Here is a 17,702-nt window from a genome sequence, read left to right as displayed (position 1 = left end):
CCACAAGTGCTCCTTTTCTTAATGCCATTACAATTCATGAATAGAAAACTAGGCAAAATTCATCCAAAAAAATTCCTTCAATATAAATTATTCAACCATTTCTGAATCAATTATATTTTGTGTACTTTCAAGCCAAAAATCCTTGAATGAAAGGTTATTTATGGACTCTACTGTAAATTCAGAAGAATCTTATATATAATTCAATAAGGATGCATACATTTTTACTCTGATTTAATTGGAATTGCGCCTTTGAGAATGTCATCTACTCAGCACTGTTTCCTTGGAGAAATAAGGAACTTTTCATGTCTCATTCACATAAAAGAGAAGATAATAGAGATGTGAAATAAGCCCAGGGACGTCTTCCAAGATGATTACACAGCTAATAATTAAATCTGAGAATGAGGACCAATGGTTCACATGCTCCCTCTCTTTGTCACCGTGGTCTTGCTGTAACATTGATTTACCAGATACAGCTCCTTTTGGTTTCAGTAGGAAGAGTGCAGCTTAGATCATTGTTGGTTACATTGACATTCCATCACAATATTATTTATAAACCAGCTGCAGGGCTCCTACACAAATATGCAATTTTGACTAGCTGGTCATGATAATGAAAATGAGAGAATAGCTAATGATTGTTAAACCATATCATACTATTGGTTATGAATTCCAGTTTGATGGAGGGTATAAACTCCACACTGGTTAACCATGGGTTAACTGGAGCCTTAGCCCATTTAGGCCACTGAGGATATGTCCACACAGCAGAAAAAGATCCAGGGCTGGCTGGGGTCAGCTGACTTGGGCTCATGGGGCTTGGGCTGCGGGTCTATCAAATTGCTGCATAGACATTCTGGCGTGGGCTGTAGCCTGGACTCTAAGACTCTTCCCCCACCCCCGACTCATGGGGTCTCATAGCCTGGATTCCAGCCATGTCTCTAGTCACAGTGTTAGATATACCCTGGATGGCCTGTGGAAGCGTTTGGCATGACTGGTGATCAAAACCAGCTGGGGAGCTGGGCTTCATAAAGGAGCAAGCACAGGGCAGTGGGAAGGAGGGCTAGGGAGAAGACACAGTTGAGAGGTAGCTAGGAATGGCCCCTGGTGTTAACAGCAGAAAAGTGCTTGAGCCTCAGGGGTATTTGAATGGAAGTTTGAGGGGAAGCTCTGGCAGAGGCTGCAGAAAGCAGGTTACACTCCTGGGGGGCCCTGAGGTAGAACCTGTGAGAAGCAGGGAGAGGCCAAACCCAAGAGTAAGGGGAGAGATAAGACTCACAAGCAGAAGGCCCAGGAAGTGAACACTTCAGGGGACTCATCTGCAGAAGCCCTGATGTGCAGTTGATAGGACGAGGGCCAGGATGGAGCAAGCAGTCTGGTGGAGCAGCTCATATAGGTAAAGCTCTGATTTAATCATGGGTATTTTTAGTAAAAGTCATGGACAGGTCACAGGCAATAAACAAAAATTCATGGCCTGTGTGCTATCCATGACTTTTACTATATACCCCTAACTAAATCTTAGCTGAGGGTGGGAGACGCTGCTCTGTGGGGGGAAAATGGGGAGGCCAGTGCCCAGTGGGTGCTCTGGCTGTCCCCAGGGCTGCAACCGACCACTGTCACCCACTTGCCACTGCTCCAGCCGCCCCTGGGACCGCTGCTCAGGTGGTTGTGGGGCCAGCCACACCAGCAGCAGCTCGGGCAGTCCCTGGGGCTGGCTGCCCAAGTAGCAGCTGATGCAGCTGGCCTCGGGGCCACTCCAGCAGTGGCTGGTGTGGCTGTCCCTGGGGCCATCTGCGTGGGTGGCCCTGGGGTCAGCCACAGTAGCCACTGCGGAAGTCATGGAAAGTCACAGAATCCATGACTTCCACGACCTCCGTGACAGACACGAAACCCTAGTCATAGGGTCCCTGGACAGGAGTCTGATGTAGTGGGCGGGCTTGGTTTCACTACCAGTGATGGTGACATGAAGTCCACTGAGAAGGAGATAAGGCAGGTGAAAGCCCTGAGAGAAGACCATGGAGCCCAGAGTCAGGTCCAAAGTCTTTTTGTAAGGATATTGAGACTATTATTTGCTGAACTTCTTGTTACCCCAAAAGGGGTGGGACTAAAACATGACCTCGACAGAAGGACAAGTTGTAAGAAGAGGCAGAGCACAGTAGGACCAGAGTGACCATCAGCAGGAGGTGCAAGGGAGAGAACTGCTATGCCATGCCAAGCCATGAGGGGGCATGCCTATGGTGAGTCAACCCTTGTATGGATGCACATATCTGTGTTTCCCTACTGGCATTAACTAATGCCTGCCACAGCTAAAGGGTAAATTCGAGAGAGTTGGGAGCATGGGTGAAGGGGAGAAGAGTGAAGCTGAAGAATCCTGTAGAAGCCTGTCCTAGCTTTGTTGGCCTGTGACATACTGGTGGTGTAATACTGCTATGGTGACATACTGAAGGATACAAGGAGAGATTGTCCACTGCTGATACCTTGTGCAGTCACTTACTTTAGTGAGAGGTGAGCCAGACCATTCTAGTCTGGTAGCATCCTACTTCACACAGATGTGACTGTCCAGGCGATTGTGTCCCTCACCACAGTTTCTGTGCACCTTGCAATCCTTTATGGATTATATCTTTACAACACCCTTGTGTTAGGAGGATTTTATTCCCATTTTACAAATGGAGGCTAAGAGTAGATTAAGTGAACTCTTCAAGGCAACACGGTGAGTCTGTGGCTGAAATGGGAATTGAGTTTCAGACCAGTGCCCTTTGCATTAAATCACACTCCCTACCTCATGAATACACAGATGTAGAAGCTAGTGGAGAATCTGTCCCACAGTGTTCAAAGTCCAAATCTTATATGTCTTTAAGTGTTTTATTTACAAGTCTAGAGGGATTGATATTTAGTTAAAATGTTTGCTACCCACAAACCCCAGGATCTGGCTTGCAGAAAGCCTCAACACCTGTGGCAGTATTCTGAACGTATCAATAATGTCTATGTATGGATCCCTTTGCTTTTCCTTTATATGTAAATTCTGTTACTTACAGTAGTAAGATAAGGAACTAACATTTTTAGATGATTGCGCTTTGGACGGTAAAATTATTCTGCCTTTGGCCTTGTACCTCATAACAACCCTTGAGGGGTTCTATAATCACCTAGAAATGTGCTGCTTGTTGACTTATTGTTTAAAAATGAAGCTTTCCTTTCTTTTTCATAGGTTTCAGAGTTGCAGCCGTGTTAGTCTGTATTCGCAAAAAGAAAAGGAGTACTTGTGGCACCTTAGAGACTAACAAATTTATTTGAGCATAAGCTTTCATGAGCTACAGCTCACTTCATCAGATGCATTCGGTGGAAAATACGGAGGGGAGATTTATATACACACACAGAGAACATGAAACAATGGGTTTTATCATACACGCTGTAAGGAGTGTGATCACTTAAGATGAGCCATCACCAGCAGGAGCGGGGGGAGGAGGAAAACCTTTCAAGGTGGCAAGCAAGGTGGGCCATTTCCAGCAGTCAACAAGAACATCTGAGGAACAATGGGGGGGGAGAAATAACATGGGGAAATAGTTTTACTTTGTGTAATGACTCATCCACTCCCAGTCCCTATTCAAGCCTAAGTTAATTGTATCCAGTTTGCAAATTAATTCCAATTCAGCAGTCTCTCGCTGGAATCTGTTTTTGAAGTTTTTTTTGTTGAAGGATAGCAACTCTCAGGTCTGTAATCGAGTAACCAAAGAGTGTTCTCTGACTGGTTTTTGAATGTTATAATTCTTGATGTCTGATTTGTGTCCATTTATTCTTTTACGTAGAGACTGTCCAGTTTGACCAATGTACATGTCAGAGGGGCATTGCTGGCACATGATGGCATATATCACATTGGTAGATGCTCAGGTGAACGAGCCTCTGATAGTGTGGCTGATGTGATTAGGCCCTATGATGGTGTTCCCTGAATAGATATGTGGACAGAGTTGGCAACGGGCTTTGTTGCAAGGATAGGTTCCTGGGTTAGTGGTTCTGTTGTGTGGTGTGTGGTTGCTGGTGAGTATTTGCTTCAGGTTGGGGGGCTGTCTGTAAGCAAGGACTGGCCTGTCTCCCAAGATCTGTGAGAGTGATGGGTTGTCCTTCAGGATAGGTTGTAGATCCTTGATGATGCAATGGAGAGGTTTTAGTTGGGGGCTGAAGGTGATGGCTAGTGGCGTTCTGTTATTTTCTTTGTTGGGCCTTTCCAGTAGTAGGTGACTTCTGGGTACCCTTCTGGCTCTGTCAATCTGTTCCTTCACTTCAGCAGGGGGTATTGTAGTTGTAAGAATGCTTGATAGAGATCTTGTAGGTGTTTGTCTCTGTCTGAGGGGTTGGAGCAAATGCGGTTATATCGTAGAGCTTGGCTGTAGACAATGGATCATGTGGTGTGATCTGGATGAAAGCTAGAGGCATGTAGGTAGGAATAGCGGACAGTAGGTTTCCGATATAGGGTGGTGTTTATGTGACCATCGGTTATTAGCACCTTAGTGTCCAGGAAGTGGATCTCTTGTGTGGACTGGTCCAGGCTGAGGTCCCTGAAAAAGCACAAGAACAAATCTGCACAGACACACCCCTGGAACCCCGACCTGGGGTATTCTATCTGCTACCCAAGATCCATAAACCTGGAAATCCTGGACACCCCATCATCTCAGGCATTGGCACCTTGACAGCAGGATTGTCTGGTTATGTAGACTCCCTCCTCAGGCCCTACGTTACCAGCACTCCCAGCTATCTTAGAGACACCGCTGACTTCCTGAGGAAACTACAGTCCATCGGTAATCTTCCTAAAAACACCATCCTAGCCACTATGGATGTAGAAGCCCTCTACACCAACATTCCACACAAAGATGGACTACAAGCCGTCAGGAACAGTATCCCCGATACTGTCACCAGCTAACCTGGTGGCTGAACTTGGTGACTTTGTCCTCACCCATAACTATTTCACATTTGGGGACAATGTATACCTTCAAATCAGCAGCACTGCGATGGGTACCCGCATGGCCCCACAGTATGCCAACATTTTTATGGCTGACTTAGAACAACGCTTCCTCAGCTCTCGTCCCCTAATGCCCCTACTCTACTTGTGCTACATTGATGACATCTTCATCATCTGGAGCCATGGAAAAGAAGTCCTTGAGGAATTCCACCATGATTTCAACAATTTCCATCCCACCATCAACCTCAGCCTGGACTTGGACAGCTCTGATGCAGTTTTGTGCAGCCAGTATTTTATTAAGATATCTTTCCCTGATGGGGGACAATGGACTTTATTCACTAGTATTTTATTCCACTTTTATGCCAGTTAACCTAGCATAAAATCAGCCTCAATAGGTTCCCATTTTTAGGCTAAAAGCTGAAATTACAGTGATACTTTAAATAAAGGAGTAAACAGGCAAAGTTCCCACCCTGCTCTGAGCAGAACATACACACAATGTATATAGTCCAAACTTAACCTACCCTAGGTTTAGTTTTATTGGTGACTCAGATAACAGTAATAGAACCTTCAGCCTAAGTTTTCTCCACAAACTCAGCAGTTCTTAGAGTTTCCTGTTCCCTAATTCCCTCTGCCTCTGACAGAGATAGGTCAGGTCAGTCCCCTTACTTCCTGGTTGAGGTTAATATAGTACTCTTCAGACTGCTGATAGGCTTACATTTTGGAGCGAGAGGTCCAGGACAAGTACCACTCATCCCTCCCCTGATCTGTGTGTCATTAGAGCAGCAGTTCTCAACCTGTGGGTCAGGACCCTAAAGTGGGTCATGGTCCCATTATAATGGGGTCACCAGGGCTGGCTTAGATTTGCTGGGGCCCTGGGCCAAAGCCCGAGCCCAACCATGCAAGGTTGAAGCCCAAGGGCTTCTGTCCCAGGCGGCTGAGCTCAGGCTTTGGCCTCAGCCCTGGGCAGTGGAGCTCAGGTTACAGGCCCCCTGCCTGGGGCTGAAGTCCTTGGGCTTTGGATTTGGTCCCCCGCCTAGGGCGGCGGGGCTTGGGCAGACTCAGGCTTCGATCAGATAGTAATTCTTTGCTGTCAGAAAGAGATCATGGTCGCTGTTCCCTCTAAACAGTGCGCATGCACACAGATCCTAAACCCTGCGCACACGGCGAAACACCGCATGCACAAAAATTTGCACATAAGAAATTTTTTGCGCACACAGCCTGTCAAAAATTAGAGGGAACATTGGTCATGGTGCAATGAAGTTTGAGAACGCCTGCGCTAGAGAACAGAACTTCACTCTCCTTGTCTTTGAGAGTGAGCAACCATGAAAACCCAATGGACAGGCTAGGTGCCTTAAATAAATGCAAGTCTAAAAGAAAACTGAAAGTTCAGGCTTGAAACTAGATGGTTTCTAATCATCAGAGAAGTGACGTTCTGGAATAGCCTTCCAAAGGAAGTAGTGGGGGGGAAAAAGCCTAACTTATTTCAAGATTTAGCTTGATAAGTTTATGCAGGGATGGTATGATGAGATTGCCTTACAATGGCATAAGGCCTATCTGCGACTATTAGGAAATATCCCCAATGGCTGGAGATGTGACACTATAGGGGATGACTCTGAGTTACTATAGAGATTTCCTTCCTGGATCTGGCTGGTGGGTCTCACCCATGTGCTCACGGTTTAATTGATTGCCATATTTGGGGTCAGGAAGGAATTTTCCCCTAGGTCAGAGACCCTGGGGTTGGTTGGTTTGTTGCTTTTCTCTGAAGCATGGGCTACTAGCTGGTTTGAACTAGAATAAATGGTGGATTCTCTGTAACTTGAGTCTTTACATCAAGATTTAGGGACTTCAGCAACTCAGCCAGAGGTTATGGACCTATTACAGAAGTGAGTGAGGTTCTGAGAGCTATGCAGGAGGTCAGACTAGATGATCATGATGGTCCCCTCTGGCCTTATAATCTATTAAACAAATTTAATCAAACAGACTAAAAGTGTCCAGTTGAAGACTAGGGTACAGCTCAGCCAAAGGGGCCACAATATGAGATGAGTTGAGCCAATGCAATAAAAGTCTTGCAATACACATCTTACCCTCTGCAGCTCGACCCTGGCAAAGAGGTGGTGATCTCGAGAAGGGCTGGCACACTAGAGGTTCTCCCTGGAAACCATGGGGAGCTGAGAGCACACAGGCCTGTGAGTCCACAACAACTTGGGAACAACGGAGTGATGGCCTATCACCATCTCCTTAAGAAGGACATTGTAACCCTGTGCAAAAGGAGAGGAAGCGTGTGGAGGAGGAGAAGGAGGGAAAAGAGAGGAAGCATGTGGAAGTGGGGAAGGAAGAAGTGAGCTGTAGCTCACGAAAGCTTATGCTCAAATAAATTTGTTAGTCTCTAAGGTGCCACAAGTACTCCTTTTCTTTTTGCAAATACAGACTAACACGGCTGCTACTCTGAAATTTACCGTCTATGTATCTGAGCTAATATGGCTATTAAAGTCTGACAAACCTAATTTTGAAGTCTCTCATGTGTACACTCACCCTCTCCCAACCCTGCACTGGGCTTCCATTCTCAAAGATCCTATCAGGTATATACTCAGTTCCTTTTGAATATTGGTTTGACCAGCCTGCATTACTATCGTAGCCATGTAGTCAGCATTTGTATTAGCATAAGGAAATAATGTTTACTCAAGATTGACATTTGTAAGTTTAACAAGGTCTCTATTACTCAAGCATAGGTGGTATTGTCCTTCCTGTGCGTGTTTCAGGTTTATTCAGTACTGAATGAAACTCTGCTTTCCTGAGTAGACAGTTTGTTTCCCATCTCCTGACACTTAAAAGTTCAAGTCTTCCTCTGAAGAACACTCTTCCTATATCATTACTAGCCTTCCCCCCTCAACATGGCTTCCCCTCTTTTGAAGATAGCCTATTAACATTCATATAGCAGGTCCTGTATAGCTTCACATTGAGGTAATTTTCTTTTGGAGTAGCTTAGAAATACCATCCTTTCCTCCATTTCTCAGCAACTATCTTCTTCTTGTTTTTCACAAGATGATCCCTTCCTTCTGGATTATCACTATAAAATGATTGTCTCAATAATTCGAAGTGATATCAGTAGAATTTCCTTGTTGATGCTATCCAATATGTCACAGTATGTCACTTAATATAGCAGAGAAGAATAGAGCAACTTTATCTACAAATTCTGTTTTCATTGTAATAATTCCCTCTGCTTGGTTTGTGTTCCCTGAGTTAGATCATGGAAGGAAAATAAGCCTTGAAGAAAGTAAGAGGGTATTTGAGTTTTCTAGCTGAAACCGGAATCTGAGCACTCTCTCTCAGATCTGTCATTCTCAACATTATGGTGTTCTAGTATTTCTATTCAGCTTAAGCTTCTGTGGTTCAGTTTAAGGCTTTTAGTTTATAAAATTCCTGCTTTGTATGACTAGACTAGAGGATCTCAGTTTCTCATTGTGCATTACCTCTTGTTTTCCAGAAATCTAACATGAATTCTGCATATTTCATTCTGCAATAGTTCAATGCTGCCTCTTGATCCTTGAGACCAGCTCTTCTCAAGGTGCTCTCAGCTTGAGCTACCCAGCATAGCTCAGAAGGTTGGAGATGGATCCAAAAAGGTCTGGTCTCAAGGAGCAACTTAAAGCAGGGGGAAAAAGTGAAATATGTCAAGTTATTTGTTGTGCATTATTTGCTGATCTTAGTTTGCACGGGACGATCTCTGGAAGACACTACTAAGTTCTTACTAAGGCAAAATACCAAGAAGTTTTAATTGTTGTATTTATCATATACAGAATTTTGAACATTTATTTGTTGAAGGATACAAAGAAAAGGTCAGATGTATATTTAATTTGATATATGAAACATTAAAAAGTAGGGAAGGAAAACTGTTAGAAATACTAGAGTAAAGAAGGGGAAAACTTACTGAAGTTAATGATGTGTCCTGGGTCTAGTCATGACATATATTCTAGTGAAGGGATTGGCAACCTTTGGCACGTGGCCTGCTAGGGTAAGCCCCCGGTGGCTCAGGCCAGTTTGTTTACCTGTCACATCCACAGGTTCAGCTGATCGCAGCTCCCACCAGCTGCAGTTTGCCACTCCAGGCCAATGGGGCCTGCGGGAAGTGGTGGCCAGCACGTCCCTTGGCCCGTGCCACTTTCCGCAGCCCACATTGGCCTGGAGTGGTGAACCGCGGCCAGTGGGAGCTGTGATTGGCCGAACCTGCAGACATGCAGACCTGCAGACATGGCAGGTACACAAACCGGTCCAGCCCACCAGGGGGCTTACTCTGGCAGGCCACAAGCCAAAGGTTGCTGATCCCTGTTCTAGTGAATTGCAGACAATACTTTACTGTGACAGACAGATAATTTATTCACCAAATGAAAATGACATTTACAGCCTCCAATGCATCCGATGAAGTGAGCTGTAGCTCACGAAAGCTTATGCTCTAATAAATTTGTTAGTCTCTAAGGTGCCACAAGTACTCCTTTTCTTTTTGCGAATACAGACTAACACAGCTGCTACTCTGAAGCCTCCAAATTGTGTATTAATGAAGATCTCTTTATATTGTACAGGCTTAGTTGCTTTGTCTCTACTCTGGATAGTAAGGAACACAGTTTCAGGCATACAAACTGTGTGTGTTCCTTGCAAACATTCAAGTACTAGTAAAGATTGTGGATACCTGCCTACCCTGGGCTCTACACCATATTTGTCACTTGTTTGTTCAGCAGGTCAATTTTCCGAGGGTCTGATCCAAAGCTCAATGGCTTTAATGGGCTCAGATCAGGCTTTAAAAGACAACAGGGAGGCAGAAACGTGGACTTTCTGGGGCTGTAAAGGAAGTGGTTTATGCAGACTTCTGAGAGAGAAGAAGTGGGTAGTATGCAATTATTTGTGCAAGGGTGCCAATAGCTAGCTGGTTGTAAAATATATGCAGACATCTTAAATAACAAGATTTTTCAAATATCTAATCCTGTGGACCAAAGGAACTCCACAGAGCTCAGTGCAATTACCAAGGATGAGTTTGGCCCTGTGACCTTAGCAAACTTTTTATTTGGAAGATAGTCAGTAGTTACTATACCTGTCTCTCTCACCCTGCAGCAAGACTAATAGAGTGCTCTGGCCAAATCTATGTCTTAAGTGTGGCTTTCATCTTTTAAAATGCTTCATAATAGAGATGGGTAGGACACAGTTTTTCTATCCTATGAATATTTTTAAGAATTTGAGTTTTTTTTTCTTTTCTTGTATGGGGCTGAAAAGTTACTCTCAACTACACACAACTGAAAAATTTCAGGTTGTTTTAATTTGGGGGTCAACTAAAACACTTTATTTTAGTTTTGACATTTTTTCCCTTTACCTTTTTTTTTCTAGCCACACTTTTTTAAATTTTGAAATGCTCATTTTGAACTAGAAAACCAGACTTGTTTCATTTTGAAAATGCTGAAATAAAACATTGCAACAATTTCAAAACTTTTCTCTTGATATGTTGTTTTGAGTTGGAAAACTCTTTGATTCATTGAAAATTTCAAACCAGCAATGTTCATGGGTCTTTTGAACACTGAGTCACACATCTCCACTTCATGGTGTAAAAGGCAAAATAACCTTCTAGCTGTAGCAAAATTGTGTGGGACCTTGCATGGGGAACGCTAGTCTTTCCTAAATGTTGACCCAGTGCAATTTTGATAGCATTTATGATCTGGCGCTTTAGAAGGCAGAGATGACTTTCTGTTAAAGCTTTGCTTTATGTACTTAGGCCCCTAACATCCAGTGCATACACAGTTTGCAAAACACAATTTATTATAGCTAAGAACTTACTGTAGTTATAGAGCAGAGAATATTGATAAGCCCAGTTAATGGAAAACAACTGCCTTTCTTCAAAATAAGATTGGCAATTTCCCAGGGTAGTTACCAGAGTTTACATTGTTAATCTGATTCAGAGTGTGGAAAAGAGCAGCATGCCAGCTGCAATTCAGTATATGATCTCTACAAAAGGATGAAAAATGTCTTCATGAACATCCGTCTGTAGGTGTTAGGGATGTACACTGTGTCCAAGCCACTTCTTTAGCTATCTCCCAGAGTGTGAGGGGATGTAGCCAGAGTATACTGTGCGCTGGGAATCTCTACCTTTTACCTAGTAATGACAAATTAGACCTGCATTAGAACTGCTCTAACTATGTGCTATGGGATTTGCACCCCGTTGTGCCCTGTGCCAAACACAGCTCAGCTGCACCCAAGGATCTGGGCCACTGCATGGTGTGGCTAAGGGCCATATATAGTGAGAAGTGCTGTCCAAAAATCTCTAACATTTTGCATCTTATTTTCTTTCCATTGCTTCATATTGTATCAATTTCTAAGTTGTGTTATACTAAAGTAACATTATGGCTCTAATGTAAAGAGGCAAATATGTTAAGATTAACCTGCATGGCCCATAGAATTCTTTAATGAAATGGAAATTTAAGGCTAGAATGGTCCTGTATCATGGAAAGCTTTAAACACACACTGACTGTTTAAATATTTCAGCAGCCAAATTCTGCTCTGTTCCACTGCTAGATTTCAAATTAATTCCACTGAATTCATTTTTACACGAGCATAAATGTTAACATAATTTGTCCTCATGTGTTTTGTATGACCCAATGTTCTTAAGCACATCTGATAGACATGTGAGCAGCAACACATGTTAGGCGGCAGAGATGGAATAACATTACTGTCTGCTCCAAGGGCTTAAAATGTGGTTAAGATCAGAAGAGTCACAGTGAAAGTGTCACCTTGCCACTTAACATTTATACCCTGTGTGTCTTTGAATTTGATCTGCTTCTTTTACTGGAGGGAAAAAATGACTTTACTCCTATCAGCACTTCAAAAGCCAGTACAGTTATGGGACAGTGAGCTGAAGCCTATTTTAATCTCATCAAGCAAGTTGTCCAAAACACACAAGGAGATTCTTATTGCAGAATGTGTATCACCTATAAGTATGGCAGAAATAGAAAGGGGATAAACTGAATTCCAGAGTCCAGGCTGAGAAGTCAGAAAAATAATCTTTTGATTGAGCAAACCAGGTATGGAATAATTGAGAGGAATCAATATAGGATTCTGTAATGCCATATGACCAGTTACCAAGAGCTGTTGTAATGGAGATGGATGCTTGATTGTCTGAAGAAACCACATGGAGATATTTTGCCAGACAGCTGTGAAGAGATGGTCTATATTTTCCATTGGTATGGGTTAGTGTAGTATACAATAAATGCGCCTGATTTTCAGTGGTGGTGAGCACCCATAGCTCCCTACAACATTAAATGGAGTTGTAGATGATCAAGCCCACCTTGTATAGAATAATTCTGGTCTTAACCTTTTACAACCTTTTTCAGTGCCAAAAAGATGACATTTCACAAAAGAACTGTTTGCAATACTTCATTTTATAAACGCAGGGAATTTTTGGCTAGAGCTTTACAAGAGAAGAACTTTAAGCTACTAAGAATGTATTTGTTTTGGTGCTCTAATTATTTGGCTTCTTGTTTTGAAAAATGTTATTTAATACTACTGAGTTATACATCTGAGAAAATTGTGCTTTATAAAGGAAACAATACGAGGCCTTAATTTTAGAGTTACTATTGTGTTCTTTGCTTTTCTTATGATCGTCTATGAAAGAAAGTTCTTTCTCTTTTTGTGGTACTGCTGTACTTTTTCCTACTTTATTCTCCTATGTCTGATTGGCTGATCATCTGATTGCTGCTCACATTGCATATTCCCTACTTTATAGTCAGAAGGTGCCCTCAACCAGGAAAGTCATTTTTGCTACACAGCAGTGCAAAACCAACCAGACAAAGGCTTATGATGAATCTTTTAAAATGTTGATTATTATTTTTCTGATATTTTTGCCCATTTCTAAAATCCCTGTACGCAGTTGCAAATGATTTCTGAATCTAATCTGAAATGGTGAAGGGCAGAGAGAAAAGATATTCAGGCTGCAGACTGACACAGCCTAACCAAGTGCTTTTATGGTAGTGTTACTGAAGGTTGGAGTGAAAGTATAAAGTGATACAAGCAGTGTTCTCTGATGGTTATAGCAGGAGTCTTTGATTCTGCCATAATGTTTCATTTTAAGATTTGGGGCAAATCAATTAACTTCTTGTCAGTCTCTCCACTGATTAAAATGGGGATAAGTTTAGCTATGTATCTTCTTAATTAAGTAATGTTTCTACAGCACATTCAGATTCTATACATTTCTAAATAAATGCCCATCCCTGTTGTTTCAGTACCCTGCAATCTCACCATCTCTAATTTAGATTTAGCGCTGAAAGTTATTCACTTGTAACAATTCCTCAATGCATTCCAATAACATATGACATTCAGCATAAGTATAATGAAAGTTTATTCAAGCAATTGCTTCCAAGACTTAGCTCTTCACCAGTGGCTGTAACTGCCTCCAGAGTTACAGTAATTATCCAAATGTGAACTTCAAGTGGATTAACACTCGTACAAAGTCCAGTCGAGTTCCTAGCTATGGTAAGCAATAATAGTTATCAATAGGATTATTGCTGTCATGTAATATTTGTAAACTGTTTGTGCCTCTTAATATGTAGGGCAATGCCCTGCCTCTAGCTCATTTCTCTGTGGCTGTTAGCAACTGCAAGTAAATGAGAAAAAGAAATCTGAGCTACATGTATTGCTGAGTGCAGGGGCCTGGGCTATAGCTGGAAAGATGTTAGGAACATGATTGCTCCCATAGCACTCAGACTGGTTCAAAATAAGCTTTGCATTCAGTGCTGTTGGAGACTGGCAAGACTGTTACTGATGAATGGACATTCTGAACAGAGCTGGGCAAAATTCTGTTGGATTTTTTTGCTTAAAAATGCAGATTTGGGTCAACCAAAATATCTTGCAAATATGTGTCAATATTGGCAAATTGTTTTGGTCAAAATGGGGGGGGGAACCACTTTGGAAATGTTGGATTGAACTGTTTCAACATTATCAAAATTAAACATTTGATTTTTTTTTCAGGCTAGATCAGGGATCTGCAACCTTTGGCCTGTGGCCCACCAGAATAAGCCCCCTGGTGGGCCGGGCAGGTTTGTTTACCTGCCACGTCTGCAGGTTCGGCCAATTGCAGCTCCCACTGGCCGCGGTTCGCTGCTCCAGGCCAATGTGGGCTGCGGGAAGTGGCGGCCAGCACATCCCTCAGCCCGCACCGCTTTGCGTGCCAAAGGTTGCCGATCCCTAGGCTAGATTCACAAGAGGATTTAGGCACTATGCCCAAAACTGCCGGGGAAGGGATGCTGCCTCCCTTACACCTCCATATATCAGTGGTTTTCTGTGCCCATAAAATATATTGGGACAAGTTTTAGTCTATCATTTTTAAACTGTACTTTTTTATGTTTGGATGCTCATCTGTTGTAGCAGCATGAGAAACTAAGGGTCCAGCTGGATCGCAAATGTGCAGAGCAAATAGAATGTCATGGTCTTAATGGGGGAGATGCTATTTCTCCAATTGAGTAGTGCTGATTTTATCTGTACCTAGGGTGTACTCTGAAGACTCAGCAGTCCCCTAATAGTCAATTGCTTTATATATTGTATGTGTATGTTGTCTTTTCTCATTGTACAAAACACACTGGGAAAAGATTGTTATTTTACAGATCCTACTGAGTCTTAAGGAATAGACACTGTGTTTCACCTGCCATGTAAAATGCCAAAAAATTTGATTGCCTTGCTGAGGCAAATCTGTGAAGCAAAACATTCACAGAAAGCCCTAAAACTTGTTCATTTCTGTTAGCGCAATACGATACTGACACGTAGTGTTCCAGTCCATTGAGGAAGATTCTAGGCTACTGTACCTACACATTTTCTTGATCTCCCATCCCCCCCCCAAATATGTATGGTTCTGTATACTTGACTTTACAGAGAATTTTAAAGCTGTTTTAGAATATTTCAAATGTGCTTCAGATAACTCTAGGAATGTTTCTATATCTGTTGCATCAGGGGGAAAAAAAGTCAGCACTTAAAATGACAAACAAACAAAGAACATCTCTAGCTAGCAATTGTGTTAATTCAATTACCAGAGCATTCTCCTGAGAAAACTAAGGCCCAATTTTTCTAACCTGATTGACTAAAGTTAGTCAACTAAATCCATATGTAGTCCCCTAAATAGAAGAGGCCTGAATTTCAAAAGTGCCAGGTAACACCATTTCCCAATGAAATCCATGAGGGCTGCATGTGCTCGGGACTAGAACTGAGCAAATAATTGATTTTTTTCAGATCAGTGGCCAAACTGAAAAACCAAAAACCTAAATTCCTTTTGGGTCAAACTTAAATAATGTTTCCCCCTTCTTGCTGAAACAAAAACTGAAAGTAGTAATTCGGGGTCAGACAAAATGTTTCCTTTCATCCAAAACATTTTTTTTAATTTTATTGTTAAATTTGGTTTTTACCTTTTTTTTAAAACAAATCTAGCTAAGTTTCAAAACAAAGCATCATTTCAAAATGAAAAGTTAAAACATCACTTAAGCATTGAAATGAGCCATCTGGACTTGTTTAAAAAACCCTTTTTATTTGTCCAAAAATATTCACCAAATTCAACTTCAATTCGTGAAAATCTGCCATTTTTGGCAAACGAATTATTCAAACCAAAAAAATTCACCCAGCTCTACTCAGGACCTCAGAAAATTAGGTCATGTCTACTTAAGAGACTAGCTATGGATAAGGAAACCCAATATTAGGCATCCATATTTGAAAATTTTGGCCAAAATAGTTTTCAACAATTTCCAAATCTCTTTTAAAACCAAGGAATAGTACTGATAATAATACCTAGCTTTTATATAGCACTCTTCATCAGTAGATCCAAAGTGCTTTACAAAAGGAGGAAAATGCATTCACAGAATCTCTGCCTTCTGGCAGAATGACCCTTCTTGGGTCTTTCAGGGGCTGCCAAGCAATGCCGCTGCCCTTCTCCAGTGATAGATGGTTTTTGGTGCTGAGGACTACTGAATACATGCACACATGCACTGCAGCACAGAGAGCACTATAATTCCAATCTCTGCTGGAGTTGCCAGTGTCTTTTTTTTCCCCTTCCTTTTGAATATATAGAAAAGGTTGCCAGTGTTTCTGAAAAGAACAAGTAAAATGGCTTCTGCTACTTGTACTGACCACACTGGGTAGACTTTGCCAATCAGAAAAAAACCCAGAAGCAATATTTATGACAAATCGTAACCAACAAGCCCATTTTGAAAATTTTAAAAACTGAAAGTTGCTATAAGCTGAGCCTATCCTAACAGCACAAATGCTTGCTTAAAATATCAGAGAACTGCTCTAAATTTTTCAACTGTTCCTGAACATGAAGACAGGCAAATTTCAATGAAAAAAGCTGTTTGCTATGAATAGTGTACTGAATTATAACCAGGAAAATAAATCCTCATACCCCCAACCTCATGACTATTTTGTATCTGCTATTGCTAGTCAGTGGAGTGATTATTTTACAATAAATACCAAATTAACTCAAGTACATTATTCCAATGGAGTTACTATGTAGACAACACATTACTATGAATCAATAGATATTTGCATGAGATCTCATATTAACTTTATCCTGTTACCTCCTGATAGCTCTGCAATTAACTCATCTCTCCAATGTATTCAGCATGCTAAAATATTAAGTTGAATAGTGTAAGCTTATAATACACCAATTTGCCAGCCTCCTGCTGCTTGTTTCAGCTTGCTAAATATCTGGGTATTGGAACACCTGGCTGGACTACTTCTTTATTTGCTAGAGTCTCGAAAAAATTGTGGTTTCCTTGGTACATAATCCTTTTCACATCTCCAAATATTTGGCTTCTACCATTTCTCTTGAGAGATAATTCCACATCTTATCAGATCTCACTGTCTAGATCTCTTTTTCCTGGCAGTCAGGCTAAATTTTCCTTGCCATAATCTCTCATAATTAATTCTAGTTACATTTCTGTGTACCATACTAAATAGTCCATCATGCTCCTTAGTGTTGACATTCTACAGCTATGTATGGCCTGTTACATTGTTCCCTCTTAGTCATCACTTACCCAGACTAGACATAATTACATCTTTTAATCATCTCTGTAATAAGTCCTTCTGGCCCTTTAGTAGTTTTGTTTTCTCTGAACTACCTCCAGTTTGTCAATATATTTCTTGCAATGTGGTATCCAGAAATTAATGCAGTTTTCCAAGTGTCTGAGAGTCCCACTAGCTTCATGTAAGAGAAGACTCTTTGCTTTGTGATATGCTGCCCAAAATAGCATTTGTCTTTTTTTTTCCAGCCACATTACATTGCAAACACATTTCCAATTTGCTGTCCACTATCTTCCCTAGCTTCCTTTCAGCATGATTGCTTTCTGGGTTTATTCATCCCATGGAAAATACATCATATTCCCCCAGACATTAAATGAGATTCACCCTGGAAAAATGTAAGCTATTTTTTTGGCCAGGCATCACACTCAAATTTCAGTTAAATCAACATCGGGATGAGGTTATAAAAGAAACTGATTCTCTGAACAGTTCAAGATTTTCACTCTGCAAAAGAATAGTTGAAGTTTGAGATGAAAGCTGAGGCTTTATTTTTACTTTCCCTGCAAAAATTTCAAGATATGATTAATGAATGAAATGAAAGTTAACACAACCTCTTTTTTTAAAAAAAAGACTCTCACAAACCCTGTTTTTTCCAAGCTGACAGATGCCATTGTTCAGGCATTGTAGTTACCTCACAAAACAAGATTCAAAATAGGGCACCATCTCCTGTGAA

Source organism: Dermochelys coriacea, chromosome 8, assembly GCF_009764565.3.
Source record: "Dermochelys coriacea isolate rDerCor1 chromosome 8, rDerCor1.pri.v4, whole genome shotgun sequence".
NCBI classification, from domain to species: Eukaryota; Metazoa; Chordata; order Testudines; family Dermochelyidae; genus Dermochelys; species Dermochelys coriacea.
This window is presented reverse-complemented; position numbering follows the sequence as displayed.